Here is a 25,202-nt window from a genome sequence, read left to right as displayed (position 1 = left end):
AAAAGAGGTGTTGGCTCATTTCAACCCAGCACTATCAATTCGGTTGGCGTGTGATGCATCACCCTATGGCATTGGAGCGGTGCTGTCGCACAAATTCCCGGACGGCTCGGAGAGGCCAGTAGCCTTTGCGTCTCGGTCACTAACCTCAGCCGAGCGTAACTACGCCCAGATTGACAGGGAGGCCCTCAGCCTAGTGTGGGGAGTGAAAAAGTTCAATCACTATCTGCACGGGCAGAAGTTCACCTTGCTGACTGACCACCAACCACTTGTCTCCATCTTTAATCCAAAGAAGGGCGTTCCGGTGATGACTGCGCAACGGCTACAAAGATGGTCCCTTTTTCTAGGGGCGCACCAATATGATATCGAGTATAAGGGCACGAAACAGCATGGAAATGCTGATGGGCTATTACGCCTGCCACTGCCTACTGCGGAGGAAGCACCAGCAGTGGATCCTGTCGAAATATTTCATTCGACTATAATTGAATGCTTGCCAGTAACTAACACTGGTATAGAGAAGGAGACCCGAAATGACCCGACACTGTCTCGGGTATATGATTTGACGGTGAAGGGATGGCCAGCACATGGCGACTCACTGTTGCCAGCATTCTCATCCAGAAGAGAACAGCTGTCAGTATGCCAGGGGACCTTGATGTGTGGATCCCGAGTGGTAATTCCACCCAAGTTAAGGGAGAGAGTGCTCAATGAGCTTCACGAAGGTCATCTGGGAGGGGTGAAAATGAAAAGCCTTGCTAGGGCTTATGTGTGGTGGCCGGGGATCGATCAGCAAATCGAGGACCTGACAAAGAGCTGCTCAGGATGCCAGAAGGTCCAAAATGCACCACCACATGCCCCTCTACACCCATGGGAGTGGCCCTCATCTCCATGGCAACGGGTGCATATTGATTTTGCTGGTCCATTCATGGACTCAATGTTTTTAATAGCCGTGGATGCGCACTCGAAATGGCCTGAGCTGATCAAAATGTCCTCCACCACCACGGAGAAAACTATTGCAGTCCTACGGACCATTTTTGCCAGGAACGGCTTGCCAGAGCAGATTTGCTCTGATAACGGACCACAGTTTGTGTCCGAAGAGTTTCGAAGATTTATGAAAAGGAATGGGGTATGGCATTACACATCCGCCCCGTATCATCCAGCCACAAATGGATTGGCTGAGAGGTTCGTACAAACCTATAAAAAAGCAGTAAAGGCCATGTGCGATGACGACATTCCACTGCAGCATAAGGTGGACAATTTCCTGTTAGCCTACAGAAATGTGACACATGCAGTCACCAACCAGGCCCCGGCCGTGATGTTCTTTAACCAAAGGTTGAGATCTCGTCTGGATTTGCTCAGACCAAATGTACGAAGAGATGTTGAGAATAAGCAATTCCAGCACATCAATGAGAAGCCGACAAGGAGCTTCATTGTAGGGCAACCAGTCTTGGCCCGCGACTACCGAACAGAGAAATGGTAACCAGGAATGATATGCACACGGCAGGGGCCACTAATGTACACAGTGGATGTTGGGGAGAACATTGTGAGACGCCATGCTAACCAGATCCTAGAGTCACAGGAACGAGTCAACCCCATGTCTCGGCCATACGTACCTGGTGAGGAACCCGACGTACAGGTCGCATCTACCTCAGAAACAATAGCATTGGAAGCTGATGAATCAACTGACGACAGGGTGTTAGAATCGCCTCCGCACCAAGGGCGAGACACTCGGGAAAGGCGTTATCCAGAAAGAATCAGGAAGCCTCCCCAAAGACTGAATTTATAAATAGACTATTTCCAGTTAATGTTGCATGTTAAAAGTGTTAATTGTAATTAGTTTGATATTTAATTGTTAAATGAGTGTTATGGTACTGTTAATCTAAAAGGGGAGGAATTGTACCTTTTAAGGGGGAGAACTACTTTTTACAGCTCCTGTATACTGTAGTACCGGCAGTGACCACACCTGTATATAAACCCTGAGTAGTGATCTGTACAGTCAGTTGCAGTTTGAACCCTCATTCAGTAAACACCTGTTGATTGTTCCCTGCAGTCTTTTGTCTGATTATTGAAGGACACAACATTAAGATACCCGGATCTAACAGGTTCGAGTACAGGAACAAGGTTGCTGCAGTTGTACAGGGCCTTGGTGAGGCTGCACCTTGAGTATTGTGTGCAGTTTTGGTCGCCTTATCTGAGGAAGGATGTTCTTGCCATGGAAGGAGTGCAGCAAAGATTCACCAGGCTGATACCTGGGATGGCAGGAATGACGTATGAGGAGAGATTGTGTCGATTGGGCTTATACTCACTGGAGTTTAGAAGATTGAGAGGGGATTGTTAGATCCGTGATATTGAGAGTATGATGTTTTTCAATAACCACACGGATGCTGTAACTTAACAATAAACAGGTATTTACTGGAGGAGGGTATACTCAAGGTTGGGGGTACAGAGGCATGCGCAAGGCTTATATACAGGTGTGGTCACTGCCGGTACTACAGTATACAGGAGCTGTAAAAGTAGTTCTGTCTTAAAGGTACATACACTACAGGGATCTCATCGAAACATATAAAATTCTGTCAGGCCTGGACAGACTAGATGCAGGAAGGATGTTTCTGATGGCCGGGGAGTCCAGAACCAGGGGTCATAGTCTAAGGATAAGGGGTAAACCATTTAGGACTGAAATGAGGAGGAATTTCTTCACCCAGAGAGTGGTGAACCTGTGGAGTTCTCTGCCACTGAGGGCGGTGGAGGCCAGTTCATTAAATATATTCAAGAACGAGTTGGATATATTTCTTAAGGCTAAAGGGATCAAGGGATATGGGGAGAAGGCAGGGACAGGGTACTGAATTTGGATGATCAGCCATGATCTCATTGAATGGCGGGGCAGGCTCGAAGGGCCGAATGGCCTACTCCTGCTCCTATCTTCTATGTTTCTATGTTTCTAAAAATGGATGAGGTCCTGCAGTCAGAGTTTCAGGAGCTAGGGAAAAGGTTAAAGAACAGGACCTCAAAGGCGGCAATCTCTGGATTACTCCCCATGCCGCGTGTTAGTGAGTACAGAAACAGGAAGGTAGTGCAGGTGAATGCATGGCGGGAGAAGTGGTGCAGGAGATTCAGATTCCTGGGGCATTGGGACCAGTTCCGGGGCAGGAGGCACCTGTACAAGTTGGGCGGGATGCACCTCAACAGGGCCGGGACCAGTGTCCTCACGGGAAGGTAAACTAGTGCTGTGGGGGAGGGTCTAAACTCACTTGGTGGTGGGGGGCGGAGGGGCACCAGGACGCAGCTGCAGAGAGGAGAGACAAGGTGCAGAGAAATCTAGGAGGGACAAACAGCAACAGAACAGAGAATACTGTAGTAAGAGCAGGAAGTAAATGGAGAAAAAAAAAGCGGACTGGTATGGTGTTGGAATGCACGTGTGTTAATGCGAGGAGTGAAACAAATACTGCTGACGAGCTACAGGCGCAAGTTGCCACATGGGGTTATGATATCGTGGCTGTCACGGAGACCTGGCTTAAGCATAGGCAGGAATGGGAACTAAACATTCCTGGCTACAATGTATTCAGGAGGGATAGGGAAGGGAAAAGACAGGAGTGGGTGGGTGGTGGGGGGTGGGTTGGCAGTATTGGTCAAGGATAAATTCTACAGAGGGACGATATACTAGAGGGTTCTAAGACCGAATCTGTTTGGTTAGAGTTAAGGAACAGAAAAGGAGCTGTTACATTGCTGGTTGTTTACTATAGACCCACAAATAGTGAGAAGTGAGAGAAACAAATCTAGAGGCAAATTTCAGAGAAAAATAATCAAACAGTAATTGTAGGGGACTTCAATGACCCTAATATAAACTGGGGGAAAAACAGAGTAAAGGGCAAGGGGGGTGAAGAATTCCTAAAATGTGTGCAGGAGAACTTTCTTAATCAGTATGTTTCTAGCCTAACGTGGAAGGATGCATTGCTGGATCTGGTTCTGGGGAATGAAGTTGAGCAAGTGGAGAGTGCGTCAGTTGGAGAGCATCTGGGCATTAGCGATCATAATATAATTGGGTTTAAAGTAGTTATGAAAAGGGACAAAGAAAAATCAAAGGCGAAAAAACTCAACTGGAAGAGAGCCAATTTCAGTGATTTGAGAACGGCTCTAGCACAGATGGACTGGAAACAAAGGTAGGCCAGGAAAACAGTAAATGAGCAATGGCAGGCCTTCTCGGCAGAGATAGTTTGGGTACAAACCAAGCATATTCCCATAAGGAGGAAAGATGGGGCATCCAAAGCTTGAGCTCCCTGGATAACAAAGGAAATAGAGGTTAAAATAAAACAGGAGAAGGACATTTATGACAAATATCAGGTTCAGAATACAATCGAAAACCAGGCAGAATAAAAAACATAGATGCGGAACCGCCTTCCCCCCAGCCACTCGGAAAATGAACAGACTCTTCATTATCCGATTGGATGATTCTGGACAAGTCAGTCAAACAGTCTTTTGTTCCCCATATCTGATGAACAAAGAATGTTTTTTCAAACAACATAATTTTTCTCCTAGGCGCTGCTCGCAGCAACGTCCTGGGGATAATGTCCAGAGACTCAAAGGGCAGTCCTCGGGATTTGGCAACCTGGGGTGTAGTTGTTCTTTCTCTCAGCGAGCTAGGTCAACGGTCTAGGCCCCAGGGAATGGGATAAATCCTTGAAAAGAAAAAATTTGCAGGGCTTTGGGGAAAAGAGCAGGGGGGGTAGTGGGACTAATTGGAGAGCTCTTTCAAAGAGCCGGCACAGGCACGATGGGCTGAATGGCCTCCTTCTGTGTCATAGAGTTATACAGCACGGAAAGAGGCCCTTCGGCCCATCGTGTCCGCGCCGGCCATCAAGCCCTATCTATTCTAATCCCATTTTCCAGCACTTGGTCCGTAGCCTTGTATGCTATGGCATTTCAAGTGCTCATCTAAATGCTTCTTGAATGTTGTGAAGGTTCCTGCCTCTACCACCCTTTCAGGCAGTGAGTTCCAGATTCCAACCACCCTCTGGGTGAAAAAGTTTTTCCCCAAATCCCCTCTAAACATCCTGCCCCTTACCTTGAATCTATGCCCCCTGGTTATTGACCCCTCTACTAAGGGGTTATTGACCCCTCTACTATGCTGTACGACTCAATGATTTTAAATTGATGACCTCCTCATTACCAACGCCCCGACCATAGGAAATGGTCTTTCTCTCTAAAGCTACTTTTTTTAACTAAACATTTTTAGATTGTTTTTGTTGAAATACAATTTTCGGAGTCTGTTACACGCTTGGTCTCCTAGGACTGTGTACCCGTTTCATTTACACAGATGCTAAGTACCACGGGTTTTTTTTGGATTATAATGAAGTTGCCAAAAAACTGACAGTCACCAGCTGTTTCTCCTTTATCGCTTGATGCCAGGCAGTGTTTTTCGCCCTGACTGCCTTCATTCAAATTTTTCCCCAGAGGATCCTGAAGTTCAACTTTCTGACTTCGTTCGGTGTCGGCACAAACACCGAGAAATGTCACCGAGGCGCAAGATTGGGGCCGCAGCAGTCAAGGTGATCCGAGTCTTGATATCAGCAGCAGATTGAGAGAAGATTACTGCTCGTTGCAGTTAAAAGAAAGAAAGACTTGCATTTCTGTAGCGCCTTTCACGACCACCGGACGTCTTAAAGCGCTTTACAGCCAATGAAGCACTTTTGGAGTGTAGTCACTGTTGTAATGTGGGAAAGTTGGTACCTCTTGAAGAGCTGAAGGTAGTTGTCACTTGATGTCGTGTCAGCGTTGGCTCAGCGCTCTCACCTCTCAGTCACAAAGAGTGTGGGTACCAGTGCAAAAGAGAAGCTAACGCTTTGGTATGAGTATTGAACGAGCGCTGTGCCATCTTTCAGATGAGACAATGGGCTGGATTTTCTCAATGGAGACGAGTTGGAGGCGGGACTGCTGCTTGTCGGGTCAATGTCCCGCCTCCATCATCTTCTGACCAACCAGAGGGATTTTCCCCTGATTGACCTTGTTAAGCCCGCCCTGCGGGCTCAGCAGACCAATTAGAGGAGGAAGTCACTGACGGATCACGTCAACGTCTGACGTGCTACCTGTCAAGACTTCTTGAAAGAAGAAATGTCAGCAAATGACAGCTGTGTGAAACACTGACATTCTGTGCAGTTTGATGTGTCCTTGTGTTCAGGACTCATCAAACCTTTCAACTTTGTAGATTTCAGATGACTGTTGGTTCGGAGGATCCAACAGCCAGTCTATGAAATCGACAAGGAAGATGTTGGGTCTCCCGATCCAGGGTGGACGAAGGCTGTACGCAGAAAACAAGGTAAGTGAACATTTTTTAACACTTAACACTCACCTTACATACTTACCACTCCACACTTGCACTCATCACTCACCTCTACATCGCACTTTCATGTCCCTCCGACCCCCGCAGACCTCCTACTCGACTCCTCCAACCCGGCGGGGTTCTCCGAGGTCGGGAAGCCTTCACCTGAGAAGGTAAAATGGCACTAATCCTTTTTTCTGCCTGTTACCTACCTGTTAACAGGCAGTTAAAAGGATTTAATCCCTTTCTCGCCTCCAGGAGACGGGACCCGAAGCAGCACATCTTCCCGCCTCCTGGCTAAAGGGCACGGAGGCGGGATGGGGGCGGGTTTGCCATCCGCCCCCACTTTCTGCGACTTTACCGGCAGTCCCGCCTCCGTGCCCGCCTCCTCGGGGCTGAGAAAATCCAGCCCATTATATCAGGTCTGCCTCTTCAGAGCCCATGGCACTATTTGAGCAAGTGCAGGCAGCTCCCTGCTGTCACCTGACCAACATTCTTCCCTCAATCAAAACCACCAAAAAAAAACCATGAGTAGAAATCTGGAACTCTCCCTCCAAAAGGCTGTAGATGCTGGGGTTCAATTGAAATCTTCAAGGCTCGGATGGATAGGTTTTTGTTGGGTAAGGGTATTAAGGGATATGGAGCAAAGGCGGCTAAATGGAGTTGTGGTACAGAATGACAGAGCAGGCTCGAGGGGCTCAATGGCCTACTCCTGTTCCTTTGTTCTGGGTTGCAAGCCCAGTCCCACTCAAACCAATTCAGGAATAGAAAGAAAGAACTTGCATTGATATAACGCCTTCCATGACACCAGGACGTCCCAAATCGCTTCACAGCCAATGAGTTGGTCAGCTTTGGGAATGCGGCAGCCCACTTGCGCACAGCAAGGCCCCACGAGCAGCAAATGAGATAACGACCAGCCATTCTGTTTGTAGGTGTTGGTTGAGGGATAAAGCTTCACGAGGATGTGGTTGTCGATGGCGAGAGGCTTATTCACGGGGGACAGGAGGTGTTGAAGGACAGTGTGAAGTGGATGAGTAGTAGGAGACCTGCGGGGAGGGTGGGACCAGTGGAGAGAGTGATAGTGCGGAGATTGAAGAGGTTTGCCAAGCCTTTACTTCTAGATCTCATGCAATAATTGGATTTTTGCAATGGAATCATGTGATAGTATCGCCCTCTACTAGGCTGGAGGGCAGTGGTCATGGTAACACCTGTATCCATTTTCCCGGTAATAAACTGACTTGGAATATTTGCAGTGCTGTCAGTTCGATCACATGCTGGAGGCTGACGAATGGTAACCAAGCCGAATTAATGCTGGTGATAAATGCAGTGTGATGTACCCAGCAGCCCTAATCTCGCAGCACTGCACGTGTCTGAAGCATTGAAATGAGATACCTGGCTAAGTCTTTCAACAAGCAGAGCCTGTTACTTTAGTTAAAACGGCAAGCCCACAGCATCTCGAGCCAACAGGTGTTGGCGTTTTCGGCACCCAGTTCCCACCACACAGCCATTTCCACCACCTCGGTTCACTGACGAAAGACTGTTTCTCAAGCTACAAACATGCGAACAATGACGGACAGGTAAAGACCCTCTGGTCCATCCAGCCTGCCCCACACAGTTGCGATACCTCGTGTATCACAATATATACACGCCACCCCACCCCCAAACCATGTAATCTTCTGGGAAAGGTGAAAAACCAGGTTAAAAAAAACCCAGGCCAATTTGGGGGAATAATATCTGGAAAATTCCTCTCCGACCCATCTAGCCGATCGATCATAATCCAGGAGATCACTCAGTCCCTGAATTCCCTGCAGTGCCCACCTTCTGTAAGAGGTGATCTCCGCCCCAGCCAGAAACAGGTCCAGCTCTCGCTTGAAGGAATTCAGCGAATCAGCATCCACCGCACGAGATGGCCGCCCGTTCCAGAGGTCCACTATTCTCTGGGAAAAGAACCACCTCCTGACATCTAACCTCGATCTGGCCGCCTACAACTTAAAATTGTGACCCCTGGTCCTTCCTAACCTATTTAGTTGGAACAAACTGTCAGCTGGAACAAAATCTATTCCCTTCATCATCTTATAAACTTCAATCAGATCATCTCTAGGTCTATACTTCTCTAAGGTGTAGAGTCCCAACTCTATTAGCCTATCTTGGTAACTGAGATGCTTTAGACTGGGAATTAGTCTAGTGGTCCTCCTCTGCACCCTTTCCAATGCCTCAATATCACCCACCATGTGAGGAGACCAAAACTGGACACAATATTCCAAGTGCGGCCTCACTAAGGTCTTGTACAAGGAAAAAATATTATGCTTTGCCTTATACTCAGTTGTCCTATGGATACACCCCATCACCCTATTTGCTTTAGTTATAGCTTCACGGCATTGCTCATATATCTTTAGAGATATATGCACTAGAACGCCCAGATCTCTTTCTCCACCTACTTTAATGCTTTTCCCTGAAGGGTTCATGAATGCTAAGTATTTGCCCTGCTCACATGCACAACACTGCACTTATCCAAAATAAACAAGCCCAATCTTCCAACATATTAAAATCTGCCTGAAGCCGTCGAGCATCATCTACAGTCCTAACACTCGCACAGATCTTCGTATCATCTGGAGATTTTCAGATCGTGTCCCCAACACCTACATCCAGATCATTAATAAAAATAGTAAAGAGCACCGGTCCCAATACTGATCCCTGCGGGACACCACTGGTGACTAAATCCAAATCCATCTATAACTACTTTGCGCCTACTTCCTGCCAGCCAGTTCTCAATCCAGCTCAATATATTACCACTAATACCAGAGGCATCAATATTGTAGAGAAACTTCTTGTGTGCTACCTTATCAAAAGCTTTTTGGAAATCTAAGTAGACAATGTCTACTGGGCTTCCCTCATTCACCATCTCCGCAACTTCAAAAAATACAATTAGATTTGTAAGACATGACCTACTTTTTAATGAAGCCATGTTGGGTGTCCCTAATATGTCCCTCTCTATCCAAGCATTCATATATTGTATCCCTAATGATTCCCTCAAGCATCTTACCTATTACTGATGTTAAACTAATGGGCCGATAGTTACCCGGGCCTGTCCTGTCACCTTTTTTAAAGATGGGGACTACATTAGCCTCCTTCCAGTCTACAGGAACCATTCCAGAGTGCAGTGAGCTATTAAAAATACAGGCTAGGGGCTAGCACAGCACATGTCCCATCTCCCTGAGGACCCTCGGGTGGCTATCATCTGGCCCAGCTGCTCCATCTACTTTCAAGTTCTTAATTCTTTCCAAAACAATCTGTTCGTCAAGTTTAATATTATTAGTTTTATTTTTTAAATCATTCAATTCTAATAGTCGAGCATCATCTTCAAGAGTGAAGACCGATGCAAAGTACTCAATTAATATTTCCGCCATACCCAGTGAGTCCTTTGTAACCTGTCCTTGAACATTCTTCAATGGCCCAAAACAGTCTTTGACAGGTCTCTGACACTTCACATAACTGAAAAAGCTTTTCCCATTACTTCCACTGTTATCTACGATCCTTTTTTCCATTAGCCTTTTTTGCTGATCTAATAGCAGCTTTTATTTTCTTGAGCTGTTCCTTATGTTCAACTGTTTAGTTGAGTATTATGTGCCTTTAATTTATAGAAGCATTTCTGTTTACATCTTATTTCTCTGAAGAACCCATGGAAGGGGTTGGATATAACCCCTTGTGGCTCAGGTCAGGACCCAAGCGTAGTGCGAGACTGACCCACGGTCCATCCAGTCTGTCTCGCTGTATGTTAATCCTCGGTAAGTGGTACTCTGTGCTCTTGAAATTAAAATGCTTCATTTGGATGGGATTGAAATGTCCTGTTAATAAAAACATTGAAGGTACTAACTTGCTGAGAAATTGCTTAACTTCCTTTGGGTGCTGTGGAAAATACAGATGGAACACCAGAGCAATGAAATGTTTTTGGATGTGTGTAAAGTAAAATTGATGTTCTGCGACTTAGGAGGAGATGTCTGATGTGTAATAAAACACCTAAGTGAAATGCATTTTTAATTTCCACGTGATACCAGTACCAGCTTAGCTCAGTTGGCAGTGCCCTTGCTTCTGAGTCAGAAGGACTTGGATGTCAGTGCCATGCCGGCTACTCAAGCTCATTATCTCAGTTAATGTTCAAGCCCAGTGCGGAGGCGTGGGGTGGGGGTGGGGTTGCTGCATTGTAAGAGGGGTCTTTCTTTGGAGGAGATATTAAAGTGAGAAGGGTGTCTGTCCGTTTTTCAGATTTATGTCAAAGGTCATGTGGGCACTACTGAAAGAAGAGCAGGGATTTGACCCAGTGTTCTCGCCAATATCGTCCCTTAACCCAATACCACCCAGTGTACTAGCCAATATCGTACCTTACCCCAATACCACCCAGTGTCCTCGCCAATATCGTCCCTTAACCCAATACCACCCAGTGTTCTAGCCAATATCGTACCTTACCCCAATACCACCCAGTGTCCTCGCCATTATCATCCCTTAACCCAATACCACCCAGTGTTCTAGCCAATATCGTACCTTACCCCAATACCACCCAGTGTCCTCGCCATTATCATCCCTTAACCCAATACCACCCAGTGTCCTCGCCAATATCGTCCCTTAACCCAATACCACCCAATGTCCTCGCCAATATCGTCCCTTAACCCAATACCACCCAGTGTCCTCGCCAATATCGCCCCTTAACCCAATACCACCCAATGTCCTCGCCAATATCGTCCCTTAACCCAATACCACCCAGTGTCCTCGCCAATATCGTCCCTTAACCCAATACCACCCAGTGTCCTCGCCAATATCGTCCCTTAACCCAATACCACCCAGTGTCCTCGCCAATATCGTCTCTTAACCCAATACCACCCAGTGTCCTCGCCAATATCATCCCTTAACCCAATACCACCCAGTGTCCTCGCCAATATCATCCCTTAACCCAATACCACCCAGTGTCCTCGCCAATATCGTCCCTTAACCCAATACCACCCAGTGTCCTCGCCAATATCGTCCCTTAACCCAATACCACCCAGTGTCCTCGCCAATATCGTCCCTTAACCCAATACCACCCAGTGTCCTCGCCAATATCGTCTCTTAACCCAATACCACCCAGTGTCCTCGCCAATATCGTCTCTTAACCCAATACCACCCAGTGTCCTCGCCAATATCGTCCCTTAACCCAATACCACCCAGTGTCCTCGCCAATATCGTCTCTTAACCCAATACCACCCAGTGTCCTCGCCAATATCGTCTCTTAACCCAATACCACCCAGTGTCCTCGCCAATATCGTCCCTTAACCCAAAACCACCCAGTGTCCTCGCCAATATCGTCTCTTAACCCAATACCACCCAGTGTTCTCGCCAATATCATCCCTTAACCCAATACCACCCAGTGTCTTCGCCAATATCGTCCCTTAACCCAATACCACCCAGTGTCCTCGCCAATATCGTCTCTGACCCAATACCACCCAGTGTCCTCGCCAATATCGTCTCTTAACCCAATACCACCCAGTGTTCTCGCCAATATCATCCCTTAACCCAATACCACCCAGTGTCTTCGCCAATATCGTCCCTTAACCCAATACCACCCAGTGTCCTCGCCAATATCGCCCCTTAACCCAATACCACCCAGTGTCCTCGCCAATATCGTCTCTTAACCCAATACCACCCAGTGTCTTCGCCAATATCGCCCCTTAACCCAATACCACCCAGTGTCCTTGCCAATATCATCCCTTAACCCAATACCATCCAGTGTCCTCGCCAATATCGTCCGTTAACCCAATACCACCCAATGTCCTCGCCAATATCGTCCCTTAACCTAATACCACCCAGTGTCCTCGCCAATATCATCCCTTAACCCAATACCACCCAGTGTCTTCGCCAATATCATCCCTTAACCCAATACCATCCAGTGTCCTTGCCAATATCGTCCCTTAACCCAATACCACCCAATGTCCTCGCCAATATCGTCCCTTAACCTAATACCACCCAGTGTCCTCGCCAATATCATCCCTTAACCCAATACCACCCAGTGTCTTCGCCAATATCATCCCTTAACCCAATACCACCCAGTGTCCTTGCCAATATCATCCCTTAACCCAATACCATCCAGTGTCCTCGCCAATATCGTCCCTTAACCCAATACCACCCAATGTCCTCGCCAATATCGTCCCTTAACCTAATACCACCCAGTGTCCTCGCCAATATCATCCCTTAACCCAATACCACCCAGTGTCCTCGCCAATATAATCCCTTAATCCAATACCACCCAATGTCCTCGCCAATATCATCCCTTAACCCAATACCATCCAGTGTCCTCGTCAATATCGTCCCTTAACCCAATACCACCCAATGTCCTCGCCAATATCGTCCCTTAACCTAATACCACCCAGTGTCCTCGCCAATATCATCCCTTAACCCAATACCACCCAGTGTCTTCGCCAATATCGTCCCTTAACCCAATACCACCCAATGTCCTCGCCAATATCGTCTCTTAACCTAATACCACCCAGTGTCCTCGCCAATATCATCCCTTAACCCAATACCACCCAGTGTCCTCGCCAATATCATCCCTTAACCCAATACCACCCAGTGTCCTCGCCAATATCATCCCTTAATCCAATACCACCCAGTGTCCTCGCCAATATCATCCCTTAACCCAATACCACCCAGTGTCCTCGCCAATATCATCCCTTAATCCAATACCACCCAATGTCCTCACCAATATCATCCCTTAACCCAATATCACCAACAAAAATGGCCGCCCGCCACTGCCTCTTTAACTAGCGCCACACCGGCCACAGGTCGGCCCCCCTGACCCCCCTGACATAGCGTCCGGCGGTAAGTCGGGGGCCGCCACCCAATATTACAGCCGGGGCGCGAGTGGGGTGCTGCACATGGTGATTATGTCATTGCCAGCGGTGCAGCGCCGCGCGTTGCAGCGCTGCGTGTTGCTAACGGTTAGCACCGCCACTAACCTCCCACTGAATTTCGTGGGCGGCGTTAGCGGCGCCGCGCCCAGGCGCTAGTTGATTTGCGGCCCCGTTAGGGCGCTAACGGGAGGCGCAAATCAACCAAATTTAGCCCCCTTTATGTTTTCCTTAAACCAATATCACACAGTGTGCTCGCCAATATCATTCCTTAAACCAATACCACCAAAAAAAGGATAGCCAGCCTGGTCTTTCCGTGATGACTGTGTTGGCCATTTTCTGCTTATGTCTCTAAAACTCCCAGATCTTCCTCAGCCCCTACCTTACCTAGATGGACACCATTATTAAACAAGTACGTTCCCCATGCTTGCTCCATCAGACTCCATCGCTACTCTCCCCTGTCCCTTCAGGTTTAGTATTATCTGCAGGTTCGACCAACTAACTTGTGTTGCGTTTCTGCAGTTTCTGCATATCAGATACATTCGGGGTCCCGCCACCTTGACCTTCACTTGACGAGTCCTCTGTGAATGATGACTGGCATCAATAACTCGGTGGAGGTGGGCATTGGTTGCGTGAATGCCTGCCTCACGCCTCACAGCAGCATGGGATAGTGCTCAAATATGTCGCGCCAGCTGCCACTCTGAGTCAGATCTGATTAAAATCGGCATTTGGCAGATATTCCAAGGGCTGCGTTTTAAAAAAAAAAAATGTGTTCATGACATCATTAGGAATACCAACTTGGAACGGTGAATCGGAGAGTGTGAGAGCGCGGAATTAATGTGTGCACCGAAATGACTGTGTGTTTCTTCCAATGTTAACTCAGTCTCCTTGCATCATGTGACTCAATAACCGCTCCATCCTATTAGCCCCACTAGTGGCTGGATAACACAATAGAGAGCCAAGATTGATGATGTGCAAAGATCGGTGGTATAGTAAGTAGTGTAGACGGGAGCATAAAATCACAAAGAGACATTGATGGATTAAGTGAGTGGGCAAAAGTGTGGCAGATGGATTTCAACTTAGGTAAGTGTGAGGTCATCTATTTTGGACCAAAAAAGGATCGATCGGAGTATTATTTAAATGGTGAAAAGCGAGGAACAGTGGCGGTCCAAAGAGATTTAGGGGTCCATGTACACAGATCACTAAAATGTAGTGGTCAGGCACAAAAAATAATCAAAAAGGCTAATGGAATGTTAGCCTTTATAACCATGGTGTGGAGATGCCAGAGTCAGATTGGGGTGGACAAATGTAAGAAGTCACACAACACCAGGTTATAGTCCAACAGCTTTATTTGAAATCACAAGCTTTCGGCAGCGCTCCGAAAGCTTGTGATTTCAAATAAAGCTGTTGGACTATAACCTGGTGTTGTGTGACTTCTTACATTAGCCTTTATAACGAGAGGGCTAGAGTAGAAAGGGGAGGAAGTTTTGCAATAGCTGTACAAAACCCTGGTTAGACTGCACCGGAGCTCTTAGAAAGGGTATATTGGCCTTGGAAGGGGGATTCACCAGAGTATTACCAGGGCTCCAAGGCTTACATTAGGAGAAATGATTACATAAACTAGGCTTGTATTCCCTGGAATATAGAAGGTTAAGGACTGATTTGATTGAGGTTTTTAGGATTTTGAAAGGAATTGATAGAGAGAAACTTTTTCCGCTGGTGCGGGGTGGGGAGGCGGTGGGGGGGGGGGGGGGGCGGCGGGAGGGAGGGAGGTGGTCTAGAACAAGGGGACATAACCTTGAAATCAGAGCCAGGCCATTCAGGAGAGAAGTTAGGAAACACTTCATGCAAAGGGTGGAAAAAGCGTGGAACTCTCTCCCACAAAAAGCAGTAGATGCTGGGGCTCAATTAATCATTTTAAATCTGCGATCGCTAGATGTTTGCTAGACCAGGGTATAAAAGGCGGGTGGATGGAGTTAGGTCACAGGTCAGCCATGATCTCATTGAATAGCGGAACTGGCTCGAGGGACTGAATGGCCATCTCGTTTTCATATGTTCCTATGTCATTAGCATAAAGTGTGTAAACAAAAATACGCAAAATACTTAACAAAAGTTTGGAACAAATAAAAAAGAACGATCATTCAACCAACAGCTTTCACAACAACAACAACTTGCATTTATACAGCGCCTTTAACATAGTAAAACGTCCCAAGGTGCTTCACAGGAGCGATTATCAAACAAAATTTGACACCGAGCCATATAAAGAGATATTAGGACAGGTGACCAAAAGCTTGGTCAAAGAGGTAGGTTTTAAGGAGCGTCTTAAAGGAGGAAAGAGAAGCGGAGAGATTAAGGGAGGGAATTCCAGAGCTTAGGGCCCAGACAGCTGAAGGCACGGCCACCAATGGTGAAGCGATTAAAACTGGGGATGCGCAAGAGGCCAGAATTGGAGGGGCGCAGATATCTCTGAGTTCTGTAGGGCTGGAGGAGGTTACAGAGATAGGGAGGGGCAGGGCCATGGAGGGACTTGAAAACAAGGATGAGAATTTTAAAATTGAGGTGTTGCCGGACCAGGAACTAATGTAGGTCAGCGAGCACAGAGGTAATGGGTGAACAGGACTTGGTGCGGCTTAGGATATGACCTTGGGATGTCCCAAACAAATGACTTATTTTTGAAATGCAGCCACTGTTGTTATGTGGGTAAAGTTGTTGGTCTTTCTGATTTTTACTTGGTACTGACCCTTGCTTTTGTTTTATCTTTCCCCCCCTCATTTTCTCTCCTCCTTTTCTCGCTGGAGTGTCAGCTTGGCTCAGTGGGTAGTGTATTGATTTCCTTGTGGGTTCAATGATGAGACATTTATATAAAAGAGAATAACCTTTAATCTAAGGTTTGCTCAAGAATTCATACAGCTTTTCAGGACACACCATGCTTGAGCTACAGCTAAAGTGAAACTGAAACCTCAGCCTGCTTGTCTGTGTCACATGGCCTCTGCTGCTCAGGCACAAGCAATCAAACACAGACAAATATGCTGTAAGGCATAAGTAATCAAACACAGACAAATATCATCACTATTTGCTGATATCATTACATCTCCCTTTCTTAAAACAAAAGTATTTTACTTTTAACTAACAACATGTTTTCTTTGTATTAATCTGCATTTTAACTGTAACATTTAATGAACTTACATTATCATTATCATGATCAAAGTTTTTTACCCTTGCTTTGTGTGTTCACATGAAATATGTCAATACACTAGAACCTGAAGAAAGAATAAGATAACATTACTTCCTTCTATAACAATAGTCCTTAAATTTGCTCAATGAGTCTCTCAGGAGGCTTCACGTGTCTTGAGGATTTTCTGATTGATTGTCCTTGAATCTGAGTTGTTGCATCAGATGATTGGTTCTCAGCTGTGTGATCAGGTTGTTCAACAGTATCAGTCTCTTGACCTGCTGTGGCTGGTTCCACGAGAAGATCTCGACGATTTCTTCTCAGAACAGCACCCTCATCTGTCTGAATGGTGTATGATCTTGGTTGAACTTCACTCAGGACAGTTCCCTTCTCCGTCCATGTGTTTGTTTTGTCTTTGAACCTTACTTGGTCACCAGTGTGGAGTTCAGGTAGGTGTTGTGTTCCTCTGTCATAATAGTACTTTTGCTTTTCTTTCTGTTGTTCTTTGAACTTCCTCACTTTCTCCCCCTCTTTTGTTTTCAGGAGGTTCTCCGGGATGGGTAGGTTTGACCTTAGCCGACGTCCCATCAGGAGTTGGGCTGGTGACATACCACACTTGAGCGGCGTTGTGCGGTATACAAGCATGCTTTGGTAGAAGTCAGTTCCACTGTCTTTTGCCTTGTACATCAGTCTTTTCACTGTCTGGACCGATTTTTCCACTAGTCCATTGGACTGTGGATAGTGAGGACTTGACGTTGTGTGGACAAAGTCCCACTCTTTGGCAAAGTGTTGGAAATTTGCATTGTTAAACTGGGGTCTGTTGTCTGTGAAGACCTCGCTTGCCACGCCATGTCTGGAGAATATGGTTTTCATATATGTTATCACAGCATCTGCAGTGGTGGTGTACAGTCTACAAACCTCTGGATACAGGGAGTAATAGTCTGTGACGACAAGATAGTCCTTCCCTTGACATACGAATAGGCCAGCGCCTACCTTCTGGTAAGGTCTGTCTGGTGCTGGGTGTGGCTTTAGTGGTTCTACCGGATTGCTTGCTCGATATTTCAGGCATATTGTGCAGTTTGACACCTCATTTGTCACATCTTGGTTGATTCGTGGCCAGTACATCACCTCTCGTGCTCTTTTCTTACACTTTTCGATTCCCAGATGTCCTCCATGGATCTTTTTTAGCATCTCTTTTCTCAGGCTCTTTGGGATAACTATTTTACTTCCTTTGTAGATGATGTCTTCGACCACTGATAGTTCCGCCCTGCAGTTCCAGTACTCTGCTATGTCAGGTGAGCAGTCTTGCTTCATGTTGGGCCATCCATCCAAGGTGCTTTTCTTCAGTCGTCTCATTGTTTCATCTTTGTTTGTCTCAGTCTTTATGAGCTCCATTTTTGCATCTGCTATGGGCAGTGCACTTGTGATCATGTCCACGTAGGCGTTCACTTTTTCATCCATTGTGGTGTTTGCGGGCTCACTTGGGTCAACAGCTCTGGACAACGTGTCTGCTGTATACATCAGCTTACCCGGTGTGTACGCAACATTCAGTGTATAGCGTTGCAGCCTGATCATCATTCTTTGTATTCTAAGCGGACAGCTATTTAGTGGCTTTTGGAACAATGCAATCAAGGGCTTATGGTCAGCCTCTACATTGATTGCTTGTCCTGCCACAAACTGGTGAAATCTTTCACAGGCGTATGTGATGCTGAGCAGCTCCTTTTCTATTTGAGCATATCGCGTCTCCGCGTCTGTCATTGAGCGCGATGCATATGCAATAGGTTGCCAGTAGTCATATTGTTGCAGAAGAACGGCACCGAGCCCACTCTGTGATGCATCTGATGATATCTTGATGGGTCTCGCTGGGTCATAAAACCTCAGAACTGGTTCCTCTGTGAGCAGTTTCTTTAGATCGCTCCATGACTTCTCATGCTCATGATTCCATTCCCATTCTATGTTCTTTTCAGTTAGTCTTCTCAGTGGTGCTATTTTTTCTGAGAGGTTGGGTATGAATTTACCCATGTAGTTGATCATTCCATTAAACCTCTGCACGTCCTTTTTGCATTGTGGCCTTGGCATATTCTCAATGGCGGACACCTTTCTGGGATCTGGTCTGATGCCCTCACTGCTAAGGATATCTCCCACGAATGTCAGTTCTGTCACCCCGAGCTGGCATTTCTCTCTATTCAGCTTCAGGTTTGTTTTCCTTGTTGCTTCCAGCACTTTTTTCAGTTTCTCGTCATGCTCAGTTCTCGTGGTTCCCCATACTATGATGTCATCCATTGATGTATCAACTCCCTCCAGGTGCTCATAGATCATATGGATAGTCTTGTGATACACTTCAGGAGCTGAGGCAATGCCAAATGGTAACCTTAGGAATCTGTATCTGCCATATAGAGTGTTGAACGTGCACAGTCTTGAACTTGCTTCGTCCAGCTTCATCTGCCAAAATCCCGAGGATGCATCTAACTTGCTGAAATATTTTGCATTTGCAAACTGTGCCATGATTTCCTCACGTGTAGGAAGCTTGAAGTGCTCTCTCTTTATTGCTCTGTTTAGATCTCTTGGATCCAGGCAAATTCTGAGCTTTCCATTCTTTTTGTCCACTACGACGAGGGAACTCACCCACTCAGTTGGCTCATCTATCTTCTGAATCACGTTTAGGCTTTCCATCCTGTCCAACTCTGCCTTCAGTTGCTTTTGAAGAGCAAACGGAACTTTTCTGCATGGATGTATGACCGGTGTCATACTTTTATCTACTCTGATCGTGTGTTCTCCTGGAATGCAGCCTAGACCCTTAAATAGGTCTTTGTACTCTTTCATGAGTTCATCATAGACTGTCTCTCCTTCGCTTTCCACAACGAGGACTCTCTTTACCAGGTTCAGTCACTCACAGGCTTTTAAACCTAGTATGGCTTGCACATCCTTTGTCACCACGATTAATGCTAGCGTGTGCTCTCTGTCCTTGTGTGTTACTTTGACAATGCATTTTCCTTTCACTGGTATATCAGTACCTGAGTATCCGGTCACTTTCACTTGTATTCCATGTAACTTTGGTCTGGGTCTAATTCTCTTAAAATCGGTCTCTGATATCACATTAACTTGTGCTCCAGTATCCAATTTAAATGGAATGTGTATGTCGTTCACTTTTAGTGTCAACATCCAGTCTCTTTCTTCTTTTTTGTTTTCAGACACCACATCTACATAGAATTCCTCTATCTCGCTTTCATCTACTGTATGGACCTTGCTTTGTTGCGCTTGGTTCTTACAGCAACGGGCATAATGGTTGTTTTTGTTGCATCTATTGCATGTTTTACCATATGCTGGACACTTTCTTGGTGGATGCTGTGTACCGCATCGACTACATGACTTCCGATTGTCCCTTTCATTTTCGTTTGCTGGCCACGTCTCTTTTTTCATATTGGCGCTCTCTTTGTTAAACGGTTTGTATCCGTTCTTTCTCACTGCATCCACGTTGCAGCTACTGTCACTGAACAGCTCCTTTGCCTGCAACTTCACAGTCTCTGTAGCCCTACACAGTGCTATGGCTTTTCCCAGGTCTAGATCTTGCTCTCTTAGCAGTCTTTCCCTTAGACCATTATCTGGAATACCACACACCAGTCTGTCTTTTATCAGCGAGTCTGTGAGTCCCCCAAATTCACACGATTTGCTTCGGTTTCTCAGTTCAGTCACATAATGATCAATAGTCTCGCCGATTTTCTGTACACATGTGAAAAATTTGTGCCTCTCAAAGGTCACGTTGCGTTTAGGCATGCAGTAGGCCTCAAACTGTTCCATTATTTTATCTAGCTTCATTTTGTCTCCATCAACGGCAAATATGAAATTATTATATACCTCCAGCGCTGCATCACCCACTACATGTAAGAACACGGACGATTTCTGTTTATCACTTTTCTCGTCAGCTCCGGTTGCCGCTAAATACAACTCTAAACGTTGTTTGAACCTTCTCCAATTTTCAGCCACATTACCTGACAACTGAAGCGTCGCCGGTGGGAGTAAACCTTCCATTTTTCACTTCGTTAGCTATTCTCCAAGGTAAGTAACGATTTTCTCTTCTGGCTTGCTAATATGTGGAGAGCTGATTTCGCTTACTTGCCACAACTCCTTTCACTGTCCCATCGAGTTGCTAACTTCTGATTTTTTCTCTTCATCTCTTTCAATCGAGCCACTTCTGACACCATGTATTGATTTCCTTGTGGGTTCAATGATGAGACATTTATATAAAAGAGAATAACTTTTAATCTAAGGTTTGTTCAAGAATTCATACAGCTTTTCAGGACACACCATGCTTGAGCTGCAGCTAAAGTGAAACTGAAACCTCAGCCTGCTTGTCTGTGTCACATGACCTCTGCTGCTCAGGCACAAGCAATCAAACACAGACAAATATGCTGTAAGGCATAAGTAATCAAACACAGACAAATATCATCACTATTTGCTGATATCATTACAGGTAGTACCCTGGCCTCTGACATGAAGGTTGTGGGTTGAAACATCACTCCATGAGACTTGAGCACATAATCTGGGTTGATACTCCAGCGCAGTACTGAGGGAGCGTACTGTATCATTGGAGATGCAGTTGTTTGAATGTGGTAGACACATGAAAAGATAATGGAGTTGTTGACTGATCGTGGCAATCAATCTCTTATCAGTTAGTCTCCAACAGACCCAGACACGAGGCAAGGAAAACCCCCAGTGGTGGAGAGCTTTGGGAACCACAACAATAACAGCTTGCATTTATATAGTGCCTTTAATGCAGTTTGATTTTTGGTCTGGGAGCCAGCATACCCATGTGTATTTTACAAGAGTAAAAAGGGGGGAGAAATTTGGTATTTCCCCGTTCGGGGCGCAATTATCGGCCGGGCACAAAGTTTAGTGCCTGGCGCTAATTATCACCTCCGACTGCAAACTTGTTTTCTATCACCCCTGGAGGTGATTGGAGCGCTAAATCAGGCGCTACACACCTGTCTTAAGGCGCTAACACCGAGGAGCGAGGCGCTACCTCAGAGCGCTGGCGAAGCTCATGTGATGTCAGTCAGCAATGGAACACAGACACACTGGCGCTGGCCAGTTCTTAAAGGGGAGGGTCGATCTTGCTCTCCATCCACACCCTGCTCATTGCAGCCTTGAATCTCGGCCTGGAGAGACCTGTACATCAAATCTGCTGGAAAGAACAATGGAGAGGCCCAGGGAAAGAGCTTAGAGTGCCACCCCCACAGTCTCTTCTAAATCGACACAAGGAAGGGCAAATCAAAACCAACCTGCAAAGTGCTGCTCAGTACCCAAAACTCCTTCACACAGCGTTGAATCTCTCCAGAAGTCTCTCTCTCAGAATGCATGGTGCAAAAATGTCACCGACAGAAATAGGCAGGAAGCGGCCACCTTTAAATAGCGCTCCCCCAGTCCCTTCCCGACTGCAAAATGCTCCCCTCAACCTGTCGTTGCTAGCGGCAGGCGGTAAGGCAGGGGGCGCCACTCAATATCCGGTCCGGGGCGCTACCGGGGCGTTGCACGCTCGACTGACGTCATGATCTGCGGGCGCAGGAGATCGTGGCGATAGTGTTTAGCAAAATGTCTGGTCAATTTCGCGAGCGGCGCAAACATCGCCGCGCCCGGGTGCTAGTTGCTTTGTGCCGCATTAGCGCCCTCTTAGGGTGATAACGGGAGTCGCTAATCAACCAAATTTTTCCCCCAAGATGTCTTTTATATAGGGCCCTGGTGAGACCGCACCTGGAGTATTGTGTACAGTTTTGGTCTCCTTACCTAAGGAAGGATATACTTGCTATAGCGGGAGTGCAATGAAGGTTCACGAGATTGGTTCCTGGGTTGGGGGGATTGTACTATGAGGAGAGATTGAGTAGATTGGGTCTATATTCTCTAGAGTTTAGAAGAATGAGAGGTGATCCCATTGAAACATACAAAATTCTTACAGGGATTGACAGGGTAGATGCAGGGAGGATGTTTCCCCTGACTGGGGAGTCTAGAATCAGGGGTCACCGTCTCAGGATAAGGGGTCAGCCATTTAGGACTGAGATGAGGAGAAATTTCTTCACTCAGAGGGTGGTGAATCTTTGGAATTCTCTACCACAGAGGGCTGTGGAGGCTCAGTCGTTGAGTATATTCAATGCAGAGATCGATAGATTTTTGAATATTAAGGGAATCAAGGGATATGGGGATAGTGCAGGAAAGTGGAGATGAGGTAGAAGATCAGCAATGATTTTATTGAATGGTGGAGCAGGCTCGAGGGGCCGAATGGCCGACTCCTGCTCCTATTTCTTATGTTCTTATCTCGTGATGTATTTCAATATAATTTAATCTAATTTATCACCTTTTAGGGTTTGCTGAACACTTTCTCTTTCAATGATGGTGTCCCTTGGAACCAATTTGACTCCGAGGCAAAGTTCAAAATGAACCGCTGAGATGTTCGAAGTGGAGGACTGACTTGCATTCACAGACTGAAACCCATATCCCAAACAGACAGTCGGAGGAGATGCCTTGGATGGAATTTTACTGCACAGGAGAACTCCGCTGCTCTTCTTCAACTCGTGCCATGTGTCAACGGAGTTCTCCTGTGCTGCAAAATTCATCCAAGGCATCTCCTCCTCAGTGGGTAGCTCTCTCTCCCTCGCCTCTGAGTCAGAAGGTCGCGGTTTCAAGTCCCACTCCAGAGACTTGAGCACAAAAATCTAGGCTGACACTGCCAGTGCAATACTGAGGGAGTGCTGCACTGTCGGAGGTGCCGTCTTTCGGATGAGATGTTAAACCGAGGCCACGTTTGCCCCTCTCAGATGGATGTAAAAGATCCCGTGGCCACTATTTCGAAGAAGAGCAGGGGAGTTATCCCTGGTGTCCTGGCCAATATTTATCCCTCAACATTTCTCCCTTTATCACTAAAACAGATGATCTGGTCATTATCACATTGCTGTTTGGGTGAGCTTGCTGTGCGCAAATTGGCTGCCGCGTTTCCTGCCCTTCAAAAATTACTTCATTGGCTGTAAAGCGCTTTGGGACGTCCTGAGGTCATGAAAGGCGCTGTAGAAATGCAAGTCTTTCTTTTTATGTGACCTATCACGTCTGACTGAGCAGACAGGCCAGGCCTCGGTTTAACATCACATCTGAGAAGACACCGCTAATGGCAATGCACTCCCACAGTGCCGCACTGAAAGGTTGTCCTAGATTACGTGCTCTAATTCTTGGCGCGTGGTTTGAACCCACGGCCTTCTGACTCCAAGGTAGCGGGTTGGCGAACACGCTCTCATTTTTCGGGGACGGCATTACCTGCGGAGTTCTTGCCGCCCCCCTCAGCTTGCTTTATTTTTATTCCTTCGGTCTTCTCACGGGTCTTCTCTGTTACGTAGCGCGTGAGCTGCCGAACTCTTGTTGGAGTTGTAATTGAGAAGGTGCGAGGAGAGAGAATGCTTTAAAAGATGCAGCGCAGAGGAGGAAGCTTTTGATAAATTGCCCCTTGTTTTATCTGGACAATGTATACTTTTGTTCATTTAAATTCTCCAATAGTCTGATTTCTTCCAGCGCCACCAAGGTGTATGATTAATGGCATCCTTCTATGCGCTAACTCTGTTCTGCCACTGCTGGTTGGTGATTAACTGATATTGAAAGGATTTTGCCACTCTTAGGGGGCAAAATGTGTTGCATCTTCAAACCTGCATCCATGCTGCACAAAATGTAATTATAGTTCTACAGTCTTATACCATTTAGAAAAGAAAAACCTTCAGTTTCAAGCCAAAATTCTCTACAAGTATGGAACCATCTAATTCTTGTTTGTGCTTTCGGGCAGACAGCTCCCAGGGGTAATGGGGGGGGCGGGTGGGGGGAAGTGATCAACTTGCTTCTGGTAACGTCGCTCTTTTGAAGGCAAATAAGAGTGGGCGGCTGGTGACTCTCGCTGAACTTCCCCCCCCCCCCCCCACTTACCCACCCCACACTGTTGGGAGGCTCGTGGCCTCTGCTCAGTGCCACCAATTACAACTTGTATTTATATAGCGCCCTTAACATAGTAACGCGTCCCACGGCGCTTCACGGGAGCGTTTATCAAACACAGTTTGACACCGAGCCACGTAAGGAGATATTAGGACAGGTGACCAAAAGCTTGGTCAAAGAGGTTGGTTTTAAAGAGCGTCTTAAAGGAGGAGAGAGAGGCGGAGAGGTTCAGGAAGGGAATTCCAGAGCTTAGGGCCCGGGCAGCTGAAGACACGGCCGCCAATGGTGGGCCAATGGAAATCGGGGATGCACAAGAGGCCAGAGTTGGAGGAGCACAGAGATCTCGGAGGGTTATAGGGCTGTAGGAGGTTACAGAGATAGGGAGGGGCGAGGCCCATGGAGGGATTTGAAAACAAGGATGAGAATTTTAAATTCGAGGCGTTGCTCAACGGGGAGCCAGTGTCAGTCAGCGGTCACGGGGTGATGGGTGAACGGGACTTGGTGCGAGTATGGACACGGGGCAGTGAGCACAGGGGGTGATGGGTGAACGGGACTTGGTGCGAGTATGGACACGGGGCAGTGAGCACAGGGGGTGATGGGTGAACGGGACTTGGTGCGAGTATGGACACGGGGCAGTGAGCACAGGGGGTGATGGGTGAACGGGACTTGGTGCGAGTATGGACACGGGGCAGTGAGCACAGGGGGTGATGGGTGAACGGGACTTGGTGCGAGTATGGACACGGGGCAGTGAGCACAGGGGGTGATGGGTGAACGGGACTTGGTGCGAGTATGGACACGGGGCAGTGAGCACAGGGGGTGATGGGTGAACGGGACTTGGTGCGAGTATGGACACGGGGCAGTGAGCACAGGGGGTGATGGGTGAACGGGACTT

This window comes from Somniosus microcephalus, chromosome 16 (assembly GCF_052327205.1).
Source record: "Somniosus microcephalus isolate GS21.2 chromosome 16, FLI_Smic_1.0, whole genome shotgun sequence".
NCBI lineage: Eukaryota > Metazoa > Chordata > Chondrichthyes > Squaliformes > Somniosidae > Somniosus > Somniosus microcephalus.
This window is presented reverse-complemented; position numbering follows the sequence as displayed.